Genomic DNA, 20,917 nt, shown 5'->3' on the forward strand with positions numbered 1-20,917 from the left:
TCCCGGCGGGCGTAGCTCTGACTCTGAATCGCGTCTTCCATACTCGCGTCCGGTAGGTGCGGGCGGTCACACCCATTCCCCCTCTCCCCCCCTCATCATATGGAACATAAACCAAAAATCCTGGAAACTCAGCAGCACCTGTGGAGAGAGAGAAAGAGAGTTAACGTTTCAGGTCGGTGACCTTTCGTCAGAACTGGAAAAAGTTGGAGATGCAAGTGTAGGGGCAGGGAGAGGAGAGGAAAGAACAAAAGGAAAGATCTATGATAGGATGGAAGGCGGGAGAGATTAAGAGACAAGAGGGATGATGGTGCGAGGCAAAAGGAGATGGTAATGGGACAAGTTAAGAAACAAAAGATGGCTCGAGGAGGTGGAAATGGGAATGGCAGAATCATTACCAGCACCTGCTGTCCTGGGGAAAAATGGGAGCGACGGTTATGATCTGAAATTGCAGAACTCACTGAGTCCAGAAGGCTGTAATTGAAGGATGAGGTGCTGTTCCTCGAGCTTCCACTGAGCTTCAGCGGAACAGTGTAGGAGGCCGAGGATAGTGAAGTCAGAGTGGGAGTGCGGCGGAGAATTAAAAATGGCAAACGACTGGAATCTCGGGGTCACACTCATCGTATGGGTTGGAGGAGGCCCTAAAACCCTCTCGCCGTATACGACTAACCACCCTATCGGCTGGTATAAAGATGGTCAGGTGGCTATGGTCACAGAATGAACACAGTTAAACAGCTTGTGAATATTCTCGGGGACGCCTGCGTCGCTGGCAAAGCCGGCTTTTATCGCCTATCCCATTTGATACAACTGAGTGGTTTGCTCGGCCACCTCAGAGGGCAGATAAGAGTCAACCACGTTGGTGTGGGACTGGAGTCACATATAGGCCCAGACCAGGTAAGGATTTTTTCCCCAAAGGACATTTATCCATTCGTACGAATTAAGCAGTTTAAGCTAGGTATTCTGCGGCGAGTGTCTCACCTCCTGACTCCCCAAAGCCTTTCCACCATCTACAAGGCACAAGTCAGGAGTGTGATGGAATACTCTCCACTTGCCTGGATGAGTGCAGCTCCAATAACACTCAAGAAGCTCAACACCATCCAGGACAAAGCAGCCCGCTTGATTGGCACCCCATCCACCACCTTAAACATTCCCTCCCTCCACCACTGGCGTACCGGGGCTGCAGTGTGTACCATCTACAAGATGCACTGCAGCAACTCGCCAAGGCTTCTTCGGCAGCATCTCCCAAACCCGCGACCTCTTCCACCTCGAAGGACAAGGGCAGCAGGCACATGGGAACACCACCACCTCCAAGTCACACACCATCCTGACTTGGAAGTATATCGACGATCCTTCATCGTCGCTGGGTCAAAATCCTGGAACTCCCTCACTAACAGCACTGTGGGAGCACCTTCACCACACGGACTGCAGCAGTTCAAGAAGGCGGCTCACCGCCACCTCAAGGGTAACTAGGGATGGGCAATAAATGCTGGCCTTGCCAGCGACGCTCACATCCCAGGAACAAACAAAAATTAAACGGCACAGGAGGAGATATTTTTGCCCAATTTTAATTTGGATTAACGGAGCAAACATTTATACCGTCTAAGCAAAATCTAAAAATGTTACAGTTCTTTCCCCTCTCTCCTTCCCCAAACTGGCCTCCAACAGGAATTTCTCTGCTGTAATTGGATTTTCCAATTCATTCTATCTCTATCCGATCTCTCATGTTCCAACACGAGTGCCCAATAATTGGTACTCTTATCAGACAGCAGGAAACTCCCGGGATTTCTCAGTTTCATTTCCCGCTCCTGTTTGCTTTTGCCTTTTTCTGCATCTTTAGCAGGATGCCGGGGCTTTGACCCTAAGAGCTGTCATCGGATCCTTTTCTCTCCCCCCCACCCCCCGAATGCTCCACAGATTAACGCCGATATTCTACAACCAGAGATCTCATTGAGACATCCCTTGGCAGCTTACGGGGTAGGAATTGGTACGTGCTGTGCCTGTTTAACTGGCGTAGAACGGGCACAAGTGCAGGCGTTGGTCCCACTGCTAAATTTGTGGGGCCCTTTTTTTTTTTTAGGCATCCCAGGTGGTCACCTAATACCATCATTAGGCCCTTATTGGTGTTGTCAACCCTCAGGAATTAAATAATAATCACCAGGACACAGCCACAGGCAACACTCGGGAGAAAGAAAGACTTGCATTGCTATAGCGCCTTTAACGACCACCGGATCTCTCAAAGCGCTTTACAGCCAATGAAGTACTTTTGGAGTGTAGTCACTGTTGTAATGTAGGAAACGCGACATCCAATTTGCGCACAGCAAGCTCCCACAAACAGCAATGTGATAATGACCAGATAATCTGTTTTTAGTGATGTTGATTGAGGGATAAGTATTGGCCAGGACACCGGGGAGAACTCCCCCATCTCTTCTTCAAAATAGTGGCCGTGGGATCTTTTACGTCCACTTGAGAGAGCAGATGGGGGCCTCGGTTTAACGTCTCATCCGAAAGACGGCACCTCCGACAGTGCGGCACTCCCTCGGCACTGCACTGGGAGATTTTTTGTGCTCAAGTCTCTGGAGTGGGACTTGAACCCACGACCTTCTGACCCAGGGGCGAGTGTGCTACCCACTGAGCCACGGCTGACACTCAGGAGAAAAATCATAAGAACATTTTTTTTTGGTGCTTTTTTTGCCATTTTCTTTGAAAACTTTAATTTCTCACTTTTTAAAAACGCTGGACATTGGGGGGGGGGGGAAAAACGGCTGTTTCACTGTTAAGTATCATCCAGAGGATCATGAAGAGCCTTATCGCTTTCCAATTGGCTGGGGGTTGTCGTGAGGATGGACATATCCGGTGACCCATGGCGGGAGCGTGGGGAGGTTGGAGGTGAGAGGTCATGTGATGAAACCTCCAGGAATACGTCCAATCAGTGTTGGCGACCCTCGGCTCCTTAAATATGTAAATTAGAGGCCTATAGCCTGGCGAGGGACTCCATCCAGAAATCAGTCGTCGCTGAGCGGGGGAGGCATCGGGCTGGCCATGAACCCTTGTCTAACAAAAATCTATCCGTCTCACTTTTGAAATTTTGAATTGACCCCCTCAGACTCGACAGCTTTTTGGGGGAGAGAGTTCCAGATTTTCACTGCCCTTTGTGTGAAGAAGTGCTTCCTGACGTCACCCCTGAACAGCCTGGCTCTAATTTTAAGGTTATGCCCCCTTGTTCTGGACTACCCCGCCCCCCCCCCCACCCCCAACCAGAGGAATTAGTTCCTCTCTATCCACCCTATCAACTCTGTTAACAGGCGGTTATCAGTGATTATTATTTTTAACCTAGCGGGCCACTGCAACTAATGGCAATGAAAAGCCTTCTTGCAAAATTCCCCCAAGTTGATGACAACATCCATTAGCGTGCCGGCTGAGTTAAGAACATAAGAATTAGGAGCTGGAGTCGGCCATACGGCCCCTCGAGCCTGCTCCGCCATTCAGTAAGATCATGGCTGAACATTCTACATCAACTCCACTTTCCCGCCCTATCCCTATATCCCTTGATTCCCTTAGTTCCCAAAAATCTATCGCTCTCAGTCTTGAATATACTCAACGGCTGAGCCTCCACAGCCCTCTGGGGTAGAGAATTCCAAAGATTCCCCACCCTCTGTGTGAAGAAATTCCTCCTTAGCTCAGTCCTAAATGGCCGACACCTTAGCCTAAAACTATGACCCCTAGTTCTAGACACTCCAGCCAGGGGGAAACAGCTTCTCAGCATCTACCCTGTCAAGCCCTCTAAGAATGTTATATGTTTCAATGAGATCGCCTCTCATTCTTCTAAACTCCAGAGAAAGGCCCAATCCACTCAATCTCTCCTCCTAGGACAATCCCCCCAATCCCAGGAATCAATCTGGTGAACCTTTGGTGAACACTCTCTCTGAGGCAAGTATATCCTTCCTCAGATAAGGAGACCAAAGCTCTGCACAGTACTCCAGGTGGTCTCACCAAAGTCCTGTACAATTGCAGCAAGACTTCCTTACTCTTATACTCCAATCCCTCTGTAATAAAGGCTATAACATACCATTTACTTTCCTAATTGCTTGCTGTACCTGCATGTTAACTTACTGAGAGTCGTGTACAAGGATCCCCAAATCTCTGTGAACACCAACATTCACTGGTCTGTCACCTTCCTCTTTAACAAGAGGTTAACAGCACAGATTCAATCGGTTACTGCCTGGAATGAGGAAATACAAAATTAAAAGAAAGTTTGAAAAATTGCAGCTGCTTTTGTCAGAACAGAGGAAATTAATCTGCGATTTGATAGAGATGTTTAAAATATTGAAAAGGTGGGATGTCCAGGAGAAGGCGGAGCTCTCTGTAACCCATTAGGGAGCGGGTAGGGCTAAAGGGGGACACGAGTGAGCGTGACAACACTGCGAGAGGGGAGACTCGATCATAAGTCACCTTACCTTTCCTCAAAACCTCATTAAGGGGCATTTAATCCCTCGGGCAGTTCATTAATTTTTTTACAGGCTTGGTAAAGAAACTGTCGCCCCCTCAGAAGGGTTAATAAGAAAGACTTGCATTTATATAGCACCTTTCACAACCTCAATGTCCCAAAGCGCTTTACAGCCAATAAAGTACTTTGTTGAAGTGCGGTCACTGTTGCAATGTAGGAAACGCAGCAGCCAATTTGCGCACAGCAAGCTCCCACAGCAGCAATGTGATAATGACCGGATAATCTGTTTTTTAGTGAAGTTGGTTGAGGGATAAATATTGACTAGGACTCCCCTGCTCCTCTTCGCAATAGTGCCTTGGGATCTATTGCGTCCACCTGAGAGGGCAAACAAAAGGCCTCGGTTTAACGTCTCGTCCGAAAAACAGCACCTCCGACAGTGCAGCACTCCTTGAGCACGACACTGGAGTGTCAGCCTGGGTTATGTGCTCAAGCCTCTGGAGTGGGACTTGAACCCACGGCCTACTGACTCAGAGACGAGAGTGCTGCCCACTGAGCCACGGCTGATAAACTCGAGATATTCCGCAAGTTAAATTTTTTAAAACATGCGGTTATATCAAAAAAACTATCAAATAATCTCAAGCTTCTAATCTCTTGATGATTAATAATGAATTTCACTGATCAGTATCGGCAGTGAGATGCCTATCAGGCCCCCTCGGAGCTGTGTGTCTGAGCCGTGCAGCAGCCAGTCTGACGCAAGTCTTTCGTTTTAAGTGTGCCCGAGGGGTGGGGTGAGGGCAGAACCGAATCGGGCTGCGCTGGGCTGCCTACCGAGGCCTGTGCGTAACGAATGGCTGCTTGGGGGAGTTACAGGAGGACGTCCCGGGGTCGAGCGAGAATGAGGAACTGAGAAATTAGTATTAGTAAAAAAAAAATAGTACTGGAGAAATTAATGGGACTGAGCTGGTAAATCCCCTGGGCCTGACGGTCTGCATCCTCGGGTTTTAAAAGAGGTGGCTATAGGGATAGTGGATGCATTGGTTGTCATTTTCCAAAACTCCATAGATTCTAGAACGGTTCTCGCGGATTGGAAGGTGGCAAATGTAACCCCACTATTTAAGAAAGGAGGGAGAGAGAAAACGGGGAACTACAGACCAGCTAGCCTGACATCTGTAAAGTCTGTAGGTATTATGACGAATTAATACACAGACTACAAGAGTAACTTTAACAGGACTTTACTATTCGAAGGTCAGGGCGAATCTGCCCAATAAATCCTGACACAGCACTTATATACCGGTGTGGTCACCGTCGGTATTACAGTATACAGCAGCCAAGATCAAATAGTGCCACACCTAAAATAGTTCTCTTAAAGGGGGACGGTTACATACAATAGTTCTCTTAAAGGTAGAACAGTTACATACACTATAATCCTCCCTTTTTAGCTTACAACATACTTATTCCCCATTAAACATAACATATATTCACTTCATGTAAAAACAGTTCACAGATATAGTCTCTGCGGAAAACAGTTCACAGATTTAGTCTGCGGAAAACAGTTCACAGATTCAGTCTCTGCGGGAAACAGTTCACAGATTCAGTCTCTGTGGAGGCGTCTCCTGTGCTTCTTGACTCGGTCCGGACAATGCCTCCGTGGTGTAGCAGTTCCTTGTGGGGTAGTCGGTTCACGTTGCTGGAGTGACTCATCCAATAGTCCTTCCCTAACTTAACAGCTTGAACTTCCTTCACTTCTGAACCAGCATTGTTGACTTTTACAAACAGCTAGATTGCCTTGGGAAGTTTCTCTATGTGGTAAACCACGTTCACTATCGTATCACTGTTAGTAGTTAGCACTGTTCACCACTGTTCGTTATAACTGTATCACTGACCACTATTGTATCACGGTACGAGGTCGCCTCTTGCCACACTGCTATACCTGGGATGACCACTGCCGACTCCGCCTTGGCTCCACCCACCAGGCCAGGTATAAAGGTGAGCGACTGGCTGGTATTCCTCCTGCTTGGATCGGATCACCCACGAGAGTGGGCTCTGTTATTTAGTCAATAAAAACCTTTAGTCACCTTCGTAACTCTTCGCCTTTTATTGGAGGAATTGATAGGTATATCAATTTTATTGACTAAATTTAATGATGTCCGACAACGAGTCACAACCGGCGGAGGAGCCACCAGCGCAGCTCCCAGGAGCACAGCCACACCAGCCAGCTTGGCTGCGAGCCCTCAGACCGCCGTACCTGGACCTGAACCCACGAGCAGCAAACTCAGCCGCAGACTTTAAACACTGGCTGGTCTGTTTCGAATCATACCTGAGAGAATCCAGCGTCCCTCAGGCATCCAAACTAAGTGTCCTGCAGGCACAACTGAGCCCGAGAGTATACACTCTCATCGAGGACATGACTACCTACGAGACCGCCATCAACCTGCTGAAACAGAAGTACCGGACCCCGGTAAACTACATGTACGCTAGGCACCTCCTAAGATCACGGCCGCAACAGCCAGGAGAATCAGTAGCCGAATTCTCACAGGCGCTATATGCACTCGCCAGGAACTGTGACTTTAAATCGGTGTCGGCAGCCGAAAATACTGAAGATAATATCCGCGACGCATTCCTGAAAGGCCTACGGTCCGAGTACTCACGGCAAAGACTGCTGGAAGCTAAAGACCTCAGCATGGAAAAAGCTGAAGCCCTCGCTATCTCCCTGGAAGTGGCCCACCAAGATCAGGAAGCATTCACCAGGTACTGCTCGCGACCCTGGGACTCGGGCCCGACCCCTACCACAGCACCCTTCCCAGCGCCGCCCCCGGGACCTACCTCTGCGTCGGCGTCCCGGACCCGACCGGCCCCGCCACCCCCGGCACCGGCCCCGACATCGGGCATCCGCGATCGGGCCGCCGGCTGTTTTTTTTGTGGCCAGGAGAAGCACCCGAGGTCGCGCTGCCCAGCCAAGAACTCCATATGTAAAACCTGCCTGAAGAAAGGCCACTTCTCCAAGGCCTGCAGGAGCGGATCCTCAGAGGCCAGCAGTGCCGCATGCGAACTATGGGGGCGGCCATCTTCGTTTAGGGCAACTGAGGCCAGCATCCCCACACATGAGTCATGGGGGCGGCCATCTTTGTTTAGGGCAACTGAGGCCAGCATCCCCACACATGAGTCATGGGGGCGGCCATCTTTGTTTAGGGCAACTGAGGCCAGCATCCCCACACATGAGTCATGGGGGCGGCCATCTTTGATTAAGGCAACCGACCCCAATAGTGCCTCATGGGGCCCTACCTCGTGGGAGACGCCATTTTACTCACCACGCCCGACCGCCTCGCCCGCAGATGACAACGACTCGCTCAGCTACACACTAGCTTCCGTCACCCTGGACCAAGCCCGCCCGCACCATCTGTCCAAGTCAATGATGGACATCAAAGTGAACGGCCACGCCACGACCTGCCTGTTCGACAGCGGAAGCACGGAGAGCTTCATCCACCCAGACACGGTGAGCCACTACTCCCTCTCTGTCCTACCAACGCGCAGCCGAATCTCGATGGCATCGAGGTCCCACGCCACGGACATCAGCGGCTACTGTGTCGTGACCCTGTCGGTTAAGGGCACGGAGTATAAAAACTTTAAACTCCTCGTCCTCCCCCATCTCTGCGCTGCCGTCCTACTAGGGCTGGACTTCCAATCCCACCTCCAAAGCGTAACCCTAGCATACGGTGGACCCCTCCCCCCACTCACAGTCAACAACCAGCAAACGTTAAACCGCCCACCGCGTAACACCTGCAGCCTCTCCACCCTCAAGGTCCCGCCACCCTCTCTGTTTGCTAACCTTACCCCTGACTGCAAACCCGTCGCTACCAAGAGCAGGCGGTATAGCGCCGGGGACAGAGCCTTCATTAGCTCTGAGGTGCGGCGCCTCCTGAAAGAGGGCATTATCGAGGGGAGCAGCAGCCCCTGGCGTGCCCAGGTCGTAGTCGTAAAGACCGGCGATAAAAACCGCCTGGTCATCGACTACAGCCAGACCATAAACAGATATACCCAGCTGGACGCATACCCCCTCCCCCGCATATCTGACATGGTCAATCAGATTGCACAGTATAAAGTATTCTCGACCATCGACCTGAAGTCGGCCTACCACCAACTCCCTATCCACCCTGAGGACCGCCAGTATACCGCCTTCGAGGCGAATGGGCGCCTATACCACTTCCTTAGGGTCCCCTTCGGTGTCACTAATGGGGTCTCGGTCTTCCAAAGGGAGATGGACCAGATGGTTGACCAGAACGAACTGCAGGCTACATTCCCCTACCTAGATAACGTCACTATCTGCGGCCGCGACCGGCAGGAACATGACGCGAATCTGGAGAAATTCCTCCGTACGGCCCAACGGCTGAACCTCACCTACAATAAGGAGAAATGCGTGTTTAACACCACGCGCCTTGCCATCCTCGGCTGCGTAGTGGAGAACGGAATCATCGGCCCCGACCCAGAAAGAATGCGCCCCCTCATGGAGCTACCCCTCCCCCACTGCCCTAAAGCACTTAGGAGAACCCTGGGGCTTTTCGCCTACTATGCCCAATGGGTACCCAATTACGCGGACAAAGCCAGACCCCTCCTGAAAGCCACTTCCTTCCCCCTCACGGAGGAGGCGTGCGCGGCCTTCTCCCTCATTAAGGGAGACATAGCCAAGGCCACGATGCACGCAGTGGACGAGTCCATCCCCTTTCAGGTGGAGAGCGACGCATCCGACTTCGCCTTAGCCGCCACCCTAAACCAGGAGGGGAGGCCAGTGGCCTTCTTCTCAAGGACCCTACAGGGCCCCGAGATCCGACATTCGTCGGTCGAGAAAGAGGCCCAGGCGATCGTGGAGGCAGTACGGCGCTGGAGGCACTACCTGGCAGGCAAACGATTTACCCTCCTCACCGACCAGCGTTCGGTGGCTTTCATGTTTAATAACAAGCTGAAGGGCAAAATCAAGAATGACAAGATTTTGAGATGGAGAATCGAGCTCTCCACCTACGATTATGAGATCTTGTACCGGCCAGGCAAGCTGAACGAATCCCCTGATGCCCTTTCACGAATGACATGCGCCAGCGCGCATATCGATAGGCTTCAGACCCTCCACGACCAGCTCTGCCACCCCGGAGTCACCAGACTCTACCATTTCATTAAGGCCCGCAACCTGACCTACTCCATCGAGGAGGTCAGGACCATGACCAGGAACTGCCAGACCTGTGCGGAGTGCAAACCGCACTTCTATAGGCCGGACCGAGCAAGCCTGATCAAGGCCACCCGCCCCTTCGAGCGCCTGAGCATCGACTTTAAGGGGCCCCTCCCGTCCTCTGACCGTAATGTGTACTTCCTCAACATCGTTGATGAGTACTCCCGTTTCCCCTTTGCCTTCCCCTGCCCCGACATGACCAGTAGCACGGTCATTAAGTGCCTGAATGCCCTCTTCGCCTTGTTCGGGTTCCCGAACTATATACACAGCGACCGGGGCTCCTCCTTCATGAGCGAGGAACTCCGGCAATTCCTCCTAGAGAGAGGTATTGCAGCAAGCAGGACCACCAGCTACAACCCCAGAGGTAACGGTCAGGTGGAAAGAGAGAACGCGACGGTATGGAAGGCCGTCCTCTTAGCCTTAAAGTCTAAGGGCCTCCCAACCTCCCGCTGGCAAGAAGTCCTCCCGACAGCGCTGCACTCCATCCGGTCATTACTTTGCACGGCCACTAACACCACCCCCCATGAACGAATGTTCGTTTTCCCCAGGAAGTCGACTACGGGAACCACTCTACCAACCTGGCTGACCGCCCCGGGGCCGGTCTGGCTGCGGAAACACGTGAGGACCCATAAAACGGACCCCCTGGTCGAGAGGGTGAACCTCCTGCACGCCAACCCCCAGTACGCCTACGTGGCGTACCCAGACGGGCGGGAGGACACTGTCTCCCTACGAGACCTCGCACCCTCAGCCGATCCGGAAACACCGCCACCACCCCCCCCAACCTCAGTCCAGGTAGACGGCATGCCGGAACCCCACGAGCCCTCGCCGACCACGCAAACACCAGCATCAACACCGGATAAGGCACCAGCACCGGATAAGGCAACACCACCGCTGCGGCGATCGGAGAGGCTTACGAAGCCTCCGGACAGACTGACCTACCAGAATTGGTAGTACACTTCACCCCGCCGGACTTAATTCTAAACAAGGGGTGAATGTGGTAAACCACGTTCACTATCGTATCACTGTTAGTAGTTAGCACTGTTCACCACTGTTCGTTATAACTGTATCACTGACCACTATTGTATCACGGTACGAGGTCGCCTCTTGCCACACTGCTATACCTGGGATGACCACTGCCGACTCCGCCTTGGCTCCACCCACCAGGCCAGGTATAAAGGTGAGCGACTGGCTGGTATTCCTCCTGCTTGGATCGGATCACCCACGAGAGTGGGCTCTGTTATTTAGTCAATAAAAACCTTTAGTCACCTTCGTAACTCTTCGCCTTTTATTGGAGGAATTGATAGGTATATCACTCTACTTCCCAACTGATTTGGCTCCGTTCGGAGGGACTACGTGCGTGATCTGGTAGAGGTGATAATGGTTCAGATGGTCATCGTCTTCTGCTTCGTCTTTTCCTTTTCTGCTTCCTGGAGACTCTCTGGGCTCCACTGTCAGCTGCCAGCTGCATGCACAGTTCCTCCCTCTCATCCTCCTTTTCCCGTAGTAGCGCCACCATCTCCCGATGTTCCTTAGACTTTAGGTGATTCATCATGGTTTCGGCACTTTGGGAGTTTTCAGCACAAGCTGGGCAGACCAGGTCATCGTAATATTCAGTATCGCTCAACAGGTCATGGTAATATTCGGTGTCGTCCTGAGCTAGACCAGCGAGAGGGTCTTCTATTTCCTCCTTACCCAGCTGGACGTTAGCCAACTTTTGTTCCAAATCCAGACATCTTTCCTGAAGAGACTTCTTCATGCGTTCAGCTTCATCCCGCTTTTCCTGGGCTTCCTGCAAGTCTTTTACTAATGACCTCATTTGTGATTTCAATACTTCAACTTCATTCGGAGATTGATTGATCGGACTATTCAATCCTTCTACTGAAGTAGCTGTTTCAGCATTCCGTTGTTCTACATTGACGCGAGTCAGCGTACTTTTGGCATCCAAGGGCTGCTCTGCTGCAGTCTTCTCAGTCTGTGTTGCCACCTCAGCTATTTCAATAACTTTTGAGAGCTCCGAACCCCTTTTCTTTGAAGATTGAGGCTCGTGTTCCAGTTTTTTCCATTTTAGAGTCTTGTCCCTCAGCATATGAAGGAGTTGGCTGACTGTTAATTCTTCTGCCATCATCCGTTTCCCATTAGCTGCAGGGCTGTTTATAACCTTGCCCTGGGGCTCCTTTGCTGTTTCTACTTCGCCATCATCCGCAGCCTCCACCATTCGAATTTCCACAATTGAATCGTCCGGTGATGCTGCACCCAACTTGAGTAGGAGCTCGGAAGTCATGTCGACCAACTCAGCCTTTTCTGCCTGCAACCTGCTAACAAGCGCCTTCAGTTGCTGAACATCATGTTCCACCAGATTAGAGCACGCACCTTCAGAACCCGAATCAGCTTTGATTCGTTTGGCCTCCTCGCGCAGACGGTTTGTGTGCTCCTGCTCCCTTTTCTCCCTCAGCTGCTTCTGTTGTCTTTCCAGATTCTCCCATTCGGTGTCCAAGAACTTTTGCATTGCTTTCATCTCTTGCTCGAGACGGCAACTCAATTGTTCTAATTGCTGTCGTAATTTGCAATGGAGTTGAGTTCGAGCTCGGTGTTCCTCAGTAATGTATATGTCTGTAACCTGGACAGACTCAGAATTCGCTGTCAAACTATGTTGTTGTTGTTCAGTGGAATTCTGTTCTGCAACTTTGTTCTCCTCTGGAGCATAAGCATTTATGCACGCCTTCGTTTTTCCAACCTTAGTCAGCAAGTCCATTTTAGACTTGTCTTTCGTACTTGGGCTGGTCTTATCGTCATCCGTTTCAGAGTCTGAGCTGATTGGCTGCACCGAGTCCTCACTCGTTATTGCTTTTAGGTAGTGCCATTCCATGTTTATTTTCTTGATCCACTCCCATCCTAGAAGTGGTGGTCCTCCCTCAGGTAGTACATATAAATCCATTCCTGGGTGTTCTTTGCCCCTGTCTCTCACCTTGACTCTTATCTTTCCCATGGGGTATACTTTATGCCCCGTGTATGTCTGCAATACAAACTTAGTATCTCTCAAGGGTATATGTGAGAATAGCCGGTTGTAATCCTTTCGATTTATGACTGATAGGGCTGATCCTGTGTCCAATTCCATTTTCACTCGGACTCCGGCTATTTTTAGCATGACCCATATAGTTTGTAGGTCAGTTTCTTTACTCACATTGTGAATTCTCAGACTACCCAGTTCCTGGCCGTTTGGGTCTGAATCCGAATTCTGTTCATCTGAACTCTTCTCAGCCACCTTGTGTAGCTTGTTGTACTTTTCCTGCGGTGACTTTTTTTTGTTGTTGTTGGTCTTCTTCCCTGACCGGCATACCTTAGCTATGTGACCAAGCTTGCCATATTTTCTACATTCCTGGTTTTTAAACCAGCATTGGTTCTGGTCGTGTGTTGTCTTCCCACAACGATAACATTTCGATGTACCCGAAGTAATTTGATCCACACTGAGTACCGCTGCCTTCAGCTGCATTTCCGCTGTGCCTCTCGCTGCGGCTTCATGCGATGCTGCAATAAGGACAGCCCTATCAAGTGTAAGATCGTTTTCTTCGAGCAGACGCTTTTGTGTTCCTTCCTTCGACAACCCGCACACGAACTTGTCTTTCAATGCCTCTGTCAGATTTTCCCCAAACTGGCAGTATTTCGCTAGTCTACGCAGTTCGACCAAGTATTCCGCGTTGCTTTCCTCTTTCCGTTGTGTTCTCGCATAGAATTTGAATCGTTCCGCCAACATCAGTGGTGTGGGGTTCAAATGATCCTTCAGGGCAGTAACAATATTAGCGAAAGTCTGATCCGCCGGTTTAGCTGGTGATAGAAGATGCTTCAATAGCCCGTATGTCTTGGCCCCCATTGCGTTTAATAAGGTGAGAGCTTTATCATCATCTGCTATTTTATTGGCCTCACAATATATCTCAATATGTTCTACGTACGTGGCCCAATCTTCCACCTCGGAATCGAAGTTGTTGATGTTACCATGCTTAGGCATCTTCACTATCTCTCACTATCTTTCTGCGAAACAACAACGAATTTGTTCGTTAACTTTTTTTTTTCAAAATGGCGGTTTCCCGCGCTTGTCGTCTTCCCCGCCTACTGGCAAAATGGCGGTTTCCCGCGCTTGTCTTCTCCTGGCGGGAGGGTAAGCTTTTTCCCTCGGGCGACGACCGCTGGCTTTCGGGGTTTGCAGCCTGCGTGTCGGCTTCAGTGCGTTCTTTGTTCCCTTTTCTCGGCAGGGCAACTGGCGCTGGGGACAACCCGTTGACGGCGAACAGTTCCAGCCGCGGGCTGGATCTCGCTCAGTCTCCCTCGCTCGGGCTCTGTCTCTCCCGCTCGCTCGGGCTCTGTCTCTCCCTCAGCGGCTTCCAATCGCCCCTCCCAGCCCTCTCGCAGTCCGGTGCTTTCCTCCCCGGCTGCGGCTGAGTTCTCCGCGATTTATTTATTTTTATATCTTCCCGCGCCTTACGATCCCGGTCGCAGCGCTTCGTGGCCTCGGTCGCTGCCCGGCCTTTTTCGCCGGTCGCGGTCTAGCTGTCTCACGACGCCGTTGCGTCTCCCAGCCCGCTTGTACCGCGGCTTCCGTGCTCCACGCTGCCCCAGTCTCAGCGCCTCTGGGCCCGACTTCTGTCCGGCTCCTTTCCCCCGACCGTGGTCGAGTTCACCGCCCTTATCCTCCGTTTATTTTTTTATTTTCCCTTTACTCACAGTCACCATGGCCGACTTGCTTCTCGTGCGGATCGGCTCACTCACCACCGTGGCAGAAGGGACAATCAGTGCCTGTTGCTGATGGAAGGCTTCGTGTCTGAATTCTTCCTTCTTCCTTGCTCTGCAGACTCGAGTTTTCTCTCAGCAGAACGACGAGGGCGGGTGCCTCTTCTCGACGCTCGTTAACTGCTTCGGAAGTATTGTTGCCGCAGGGTAAGATCGAACTCGTCGCCACTGTAAAGTCTGTAGGTATTATGTTGAATTAATACACAGACTACAAGAGTAACTTTAACAGGACTTTACTATTCGAAGGTCAGGGCGAATCTGCCCAATAAATCCTGACACAGCACTTATATACCGGTGTGGTCACCGTCGGTATTACAGTATACAGCAGCCAAGATCAAATAGTGCCACACCTAAAATAGTTCTCTTAAAGGGGGACGGTTACATACAATAGTTCTCTTAAAGGTAGAACAGTTACATACACTACAACATCAGTAGTAGGGAAAATGCTAGAATCTATCATTAAGGACGTGGTAACAGGGCACTTGGAAAATAATAATAGGATTGGGCAGAATCAACACGGATTTATGAAAGGGAAACCGTGTTTGACAAATCTGTTAGAATTTTTTGAGGTTGTAACTAGCAGAACAGATAAGGGGGGAGCAGTGGATGTGGATTTTCAGAAGGCATTCGATAAGGTGCCACACAAGAGGTTATTAAACAAAATTAGGGCTCATGGGATTGGGGTAATATACTAGCATGGATTGAGGATTGGTTAATGGACAGAAAACATAAATGGGTCATTTTCGGGTTGGCAGGCTGTAACTAGTGGGGTACCGCAAGGATCAGTGCTTGGGCCTCAGCTATTCACAATCTACAACAATGATTTGGATGAGGGGACCAAATGTAATATATCCAAGTTTGCTGATGATACAAAGCTGGGTGGGAATGTAAGTTGTGAGGAGGATGCAAAGAGGCTTCAAGGGGATATAGACAAGCTAAGTGAGTGGGCAAGAACATGGCAAATGGAATATAATGTGGAGAAATGTGAAGAACATAAGAAACAGGAGCAGGAGTCGGCCAATCGGCCCCTCGAGCCTGCTCCGCCATTCAATAAGATCCTGGCTGATCCAATATCGGCCTCAACACCACTTTCCCACTCTCTCCCCAGACCCCTCGACTCCCCTGTAGTTCAAATGTCTGTCAATCTCCGCCTTGAATATATTCACTGACTCCGCCTCCACAGCTCTCTGGGGTAGAGAATTCCAAAGATTCACGACCCTCTGAGAGGAGAAATTCCTCCTCATCTCCGTCTTAAATGGGCTATGCCCCCTAGTTCTAGATAACCCCACTCGGGGAAACATCCTTTCAGCATCCACCCTGTCAATCCCCATCAGAATCTTATATGTTTCCATAAGATCACCTCGCATTCTTCTAAACTCCAATGAGTATAGGCCCAACCTGCTCAAACTTTAGTCATACGTCAACCCCTTCATCCCAGGAATCAACCTAGTGAACCTTCCCTGAACTGCCTCCAGTGCAAGTATATCCTTCCTTAAATGTGGAGACCAAAACTGTACGCAGTACTCCAGGTGTGGTCTCACCAGCGCCCTGTAAAGTTGCATCAAAACTTCCCTACTTTTATACTCCATACCCACTAAAGGCCAACATTCCATTAGCCTTCCTAATTATTGCTGTACCTGCATGGTAACTTTTTGTGTTTCATGTACTAGGACCCCCAGATCTCTCTGTACCGCAACATTCTGTAGTCTCACTCCATTTATATAATTTGCTTTTTCATTCTTCCTTCCAAAATGAATAACCTCACATTTTCCCACATTATATTCCATCTGACAAATTTTTGCCCACTCACTTAACCTATCCATATCCCTTTGCAGACTCTATGGGCTGGATTTTCCAAGCCCCGAGGAGGCGGGCATGGAGGCGGGACAGCACGTAAAATCAGAGAAACGGGGGGCGGGTGGCAAACCCGCCCCCATCCCGCCTCCGTGCCCTTTTGCCAGGAGGCGGGAGGATGTGCAGCTTCGGGTCCCAGCTCCTGGAGGCGGGAAAGGCTTTTAATCCTTTTAACTGCCTGTTAACAGGTAGTTAACAGGCAGAAAATGGGATTAGTGCCATTTTACCTTCACAGGTGAAGACTTCCCGACCTCGGAGAACCCCGCCGGGTTGGAGGAGACGTGGAGGAGGTCTGCGGTGGTCGGAGGCACCTGGAAGTAAGGTGTAGAGGTGAGTGATGGGTGCAAGTGTGGAGTGGTAAGTATGCAAGGTTGGTGATAAGTTTAAAAAAGTGTTCACTTACCTTTTTTCACTTCTATAGCCAATCCCCTATCCATGCCAATATATTACCCCCAAACCCATGCGCTCTTATCTTGTGTAGTAACCTTTTATGTGGCACCTTATCGAATGCCTTCTGGAAATCCAAATACACTCCTATATACTCCTATAAGAAAAGGAGTGAATCTCCCACCTTTGACACCAACCAGAAATAAAACGTTGCTGCCAGCTAGATCACCAAGAGCATCAGCGATCCACGTTCTCATGGGTCCCACCCTTGTCAGCAGGTTTAATGACAATGTTAGGGTTGGATCGGAGAGAACGGAGTGCTGCAAGTTCAGAGGGAGGTAGGTTGGAGTGAGTGAGGGGAGCTGAGAAATTGAGACCGCCCATGTCACGCCGGCAGTTAGCAATGAAAAGATCTAGAGAGGGTAAGAGGCCGGGGGAGGGGTGCAGGTGGAACGAGAATTCTGAAAGTGGGAGAAAGGATCTGCTGTGTGGGGCAAAGACTCCTGGCCAAAGAAGTGGGCACGGAGACGAAGGCGACGGAAAAAGAGCTCAGCGTCGTGCCGAGCTCGAAATTCATTTGAGAAGTTATCCATTTTGGTAGGAAAAATAGAAAAGCAGAGTATTATTTAAATGGTGAGAGATTGGGAAATGGTGGTGTTCAGAGGGACCTGGGAGTCCTTGTACACGAACCACTGAAAGTTAACATGCAGATACAGCAAACAATTAGGAAAGCAAATCGTATGTTGGCCTTTATTACAAGAGGATTTGAGTATAAGAGTCAAGATGTCTTACTGCAATTATATAGGGCCCTGGTGAGACCACACCTGGAGTATTGTGTACAGTTCTGGTCTCCTTACCTAAGGAAGGATATATCTGCCATAGAGGGAGTGCAACGAAGGTTCACCAGACTGGTTCCTGGGATGGGGGGATTGTCCTATGAGGAGAGATTGAGTAGACTAGGCCTATATTTGTATTGATTTCTTTGTGGGTTCAATGACGAGACATTTATGAAAGAGAATGTCTTTTAATCTAAAGTTTGTTCAACTCTGGTTAACAGCCTTACAGGAGACACCATGCTAGAAATCCATCTAAAACGAAACCAAAACTAAACTCCTTGTCTCTGTCACATGCCCTCTGCTGGTCAGGCATAAGTAATCAATACATGCAAACATGCTGGTAAGGCATCATAATCAAACAGGCAAATACCATCACTATTTGCTGATATCATTACAATATTCTCTAGAGTTTAGAAGAATGAGAGGTAATCTCACTGAAACATACAAAATTCTTACAGGGTAGATGCAGGGTGGATGTTTCCCCTGGCTGGGGAGTCTAGAACCAGGGGTCACAGTCTCAGAATAAGGGGTCGGCCATTTAGGACTGAGATGAGGAGAAATGTCTTCACTCAGAGGGTGGTGAATCTTTGGAATTCTCTACCTCAGAGGGCTGTGGAGGCTCAGTCGTTGAGTATATTCAAGACAGAGATCGATAGATTTTTGGATATTAAGGGAATCAAGGGATATGGGGATAGTCCAGGGAAGTGGAGTTGAGGTAGAAGATCAGCCATGATCTTATTGAATGGCGGAACAGGCTCGAGGGGCCAAATGGCCAACTCCTGCTCCTATTTCTTATGTTCTTATGTCTTCAAAAGTTCAAGATCAGTGCCGTGAGGTTATAGTAAAGGTTAAGACTATTGCTAGAACAGTACCATATAAAAAAATCAGTGTCCTGTCTTTGTACAACACCTTGGTTAGACCTCATAAAATCATAAAATGATACAGCACAGAATGTGGCCATTCGGCCCATCGTGCCTGTGCTGGCTCTTTGAAAGAGCTCTCCAATTAGACCCACTCCCCCCTGCTCTTTCCCCATAGCCCTGCAAATTTTCCCTTTTCACGTATATATCCAATTCCCTTTTGAAAGTTACTGTTCTATCTGCTTCCACCGCCCTTTCAGGCAGCGCATTCCAGATCATAACCACTCGCTGCGTTTAAAAAAAAAAAACCTCAACTTCCCTCTTTTTTTTGCCAATGACCTTAAATCTGTGTCCTCTGGTTACCGACCCTCCTGCCACTGGAAACCGTTTCTCCTCATTTACTCCATCAAAACCCCTCAATTTTGAGCACCTCTGTTAAATGTCCCCTTAACCTTCTCTGGTCTGAGGAGAACAATCCCAGCTTCTCCACTAACACACACCTTCGTGACCATCTTTTTCCAACAGAGCTTTACAAGTCGGAGGATTGCCATTCGGAAGAAGCAGGAGATGTTTGAGTGCATTCCTTCAGTGAAGGATGGGGGGGTGGGGGGTGGGGGGTGAAGAGAAGTGGTTATATACGGGCTGGTATGAAAGATCCGATTAACTTGAGTGCAGTAGGTGGGGAAAACCCTGGCCTCAGCTTTAAGAAGAGTCCTGTGACCTGTTTAATCATGGAACACGTCTTATTTGAATATTAAATGAGGTGTAGTTTGGTCGGTGCTGCGTTAACTAATCTCTGGCAGGGGCAGCGGCCTGGGGGGGGAGGGTTGGAGAAGACGACTACTTAAATTTATATAGCGCCTTTCACGACCACCGGATGTCTCAAAACACTTTACAGCCAATGAAGTACTTTTGAAGTGTTGTCACTGTTGTAATGTAGGAAACACGGCAGCCAATTTGCGCACAGCAAGCTCCCACAATCAGCAATGTGATAATGACCAGATAATCTATTTTTGTTATGTTGGTTGAGGGACAAATATTGGCCAGGACACCGGGGATAACTCCCCTGCTCTTCTTCGAAATAGTGGCCACAGGATCTTTTACGTCCACCTGAGAGAGCAGACTCGGTTTAACGTCTCATCCGAAAGACGGCACCTCCGACAGTGCAGCACTCCCTCAGCACTGCACTGGGATTGTCAGCCTAGCTTTGTGTGCTCGAGTCCCTGGAATGACTCAGAGGCGAGAGTGCTACCCACTGAGCCACAGCTGACACAACAAGAAACACAACAATTGGCCTTGGGATGAGACGTTAATCCAAGGCCCCCATCTGCCGTTGGTAGTTGAAAGTGGATGTGAAAGATTCCACGGCACTACTGGAAGATGAGCAGGGGCGTTCCTGCCCCCGGCATCCTGGCCAATATTCCTCCCGCACTACCAGAACACAAACCCAGGGGGTAACGTTACCCGAACACCGCCTGGCGGGAAACTGACCGAATCGGATTGGTCATCCGTATTACACCACCGCCACATTTTACGTTCTGTCGACTTCAATGATTAATTCATTGATCCGATCCCAGGCCAGTTAGTTTAAAGTTGCACCCAAAATATGCAGGATCATGCTGTGCGGAAAAATAACTCTTGTGTTTAGTATAACGACAATCGTTGTACTGTACGTGATGCACGTGAGATGTTTCTGAGATACATTGTAAAAGAAAGTATTTGCATTTATACAGCGCCTTTCACAACCACCGGACGTCCCAAAGGGCTTTACAGCCAATGAAGTGTAGCGTAACAGCAATGTAATGTGGGAAACGCGGCAGCCAATTTGCGCACGGCAAGGTCCCACAAACAGCAATGAGATAATGACCAGATAATTTGTTTTTTAGTTGTGTTGGTTGAGAGATAAATATTGGCCAGGACGCCAGGCAGTCCTTCGAAATATGGGATCTGTTGCGTCTACCCGAGAGGGCAGGCGGGGCCTCGGCTTAACGTCTCATCCAAAAGATGGCACCTCTGACAATACAGCACTCCCTCGGCACTGCACTGGGAGTGTCAGCCTGGATTTTTTGTTCAAGTCTCTGGAGTGGGACTGGAACCCATGACTGTCTGACTCAGAGGCGAGAGTGCTACCCACTGAACCACAGCTGACACATAAGGCCATGCTGTTACAAAACTGAACTAGATTGATTCCTGAGATGAGAGGCCTGCTCTCTGAGGAGAGATTGAGTAGATTGGGCCTATATTCTCTGGAGTTTAGAAGAATGAGAGGTGATCTCATTGAGACATATAAAATTCTTACAGGACTTGACAGAGTAGAAGCAGGGAGGATGTTTCCCCTGGCTGGGGAGTGTAGAACCAGGGGTCCTAAATGGCTTACCCCTTATCCTTAGACTATGACCCCTGGTTCTGGACTCCCCGGCCATCATAAACATCCTTCCTGCATCTAGTCTGTCCAGGCCTGACAGAATTTTATAAGTTTCGATGAGATCCCCTCTCAATCTTCTAAACTCCAGTGAGTATAAGCCCAATCGACACAATCTCT

At 49.6% G+C, this 20,917-nt stretch overlaps 1 long non-coding RNA gene across 2 annotated transcripts in view; it reads left to right on the top strand.

Annotated features, from left to right (window-relative positions):
• The window catches only part of LOC147123975 (uncharacterized), a 21,770-nt gene continuing 853 nt past the window's right edge, over positions 1 to 20,917 (top strand). The window contains exon 1 of one of the 2 annotated variants that reach the window (XR_015074653.1): positions 1 to 172. This is a non-coding gene — a long non-coding RNA (uncharacterized LOC147123975). Of the gene's footprint in view, positions 173 to 210; positions 892 to 20,917 lie in introns of those variants that run through there. The other variant, XR_015074650.1, reaches the window with a different exon arrangement.

The sequence above is a fragment of the Somniosus microcephalus genome, chromosome 1 (assembly GCF_052327205.1).
Source record: "Somniosus microcephalus isolate GS21.2 chromosome 1, FLI_Smic_1.0, whole genome shotgun sequence".
Taxonomy (NCBI): domain Eukaryota; kingdom Metazoa; phylum Chordata; class Chondrichthyes; order Squaliformes; family Somniosidae; genus Somniosus; species Somniosus microcephalus.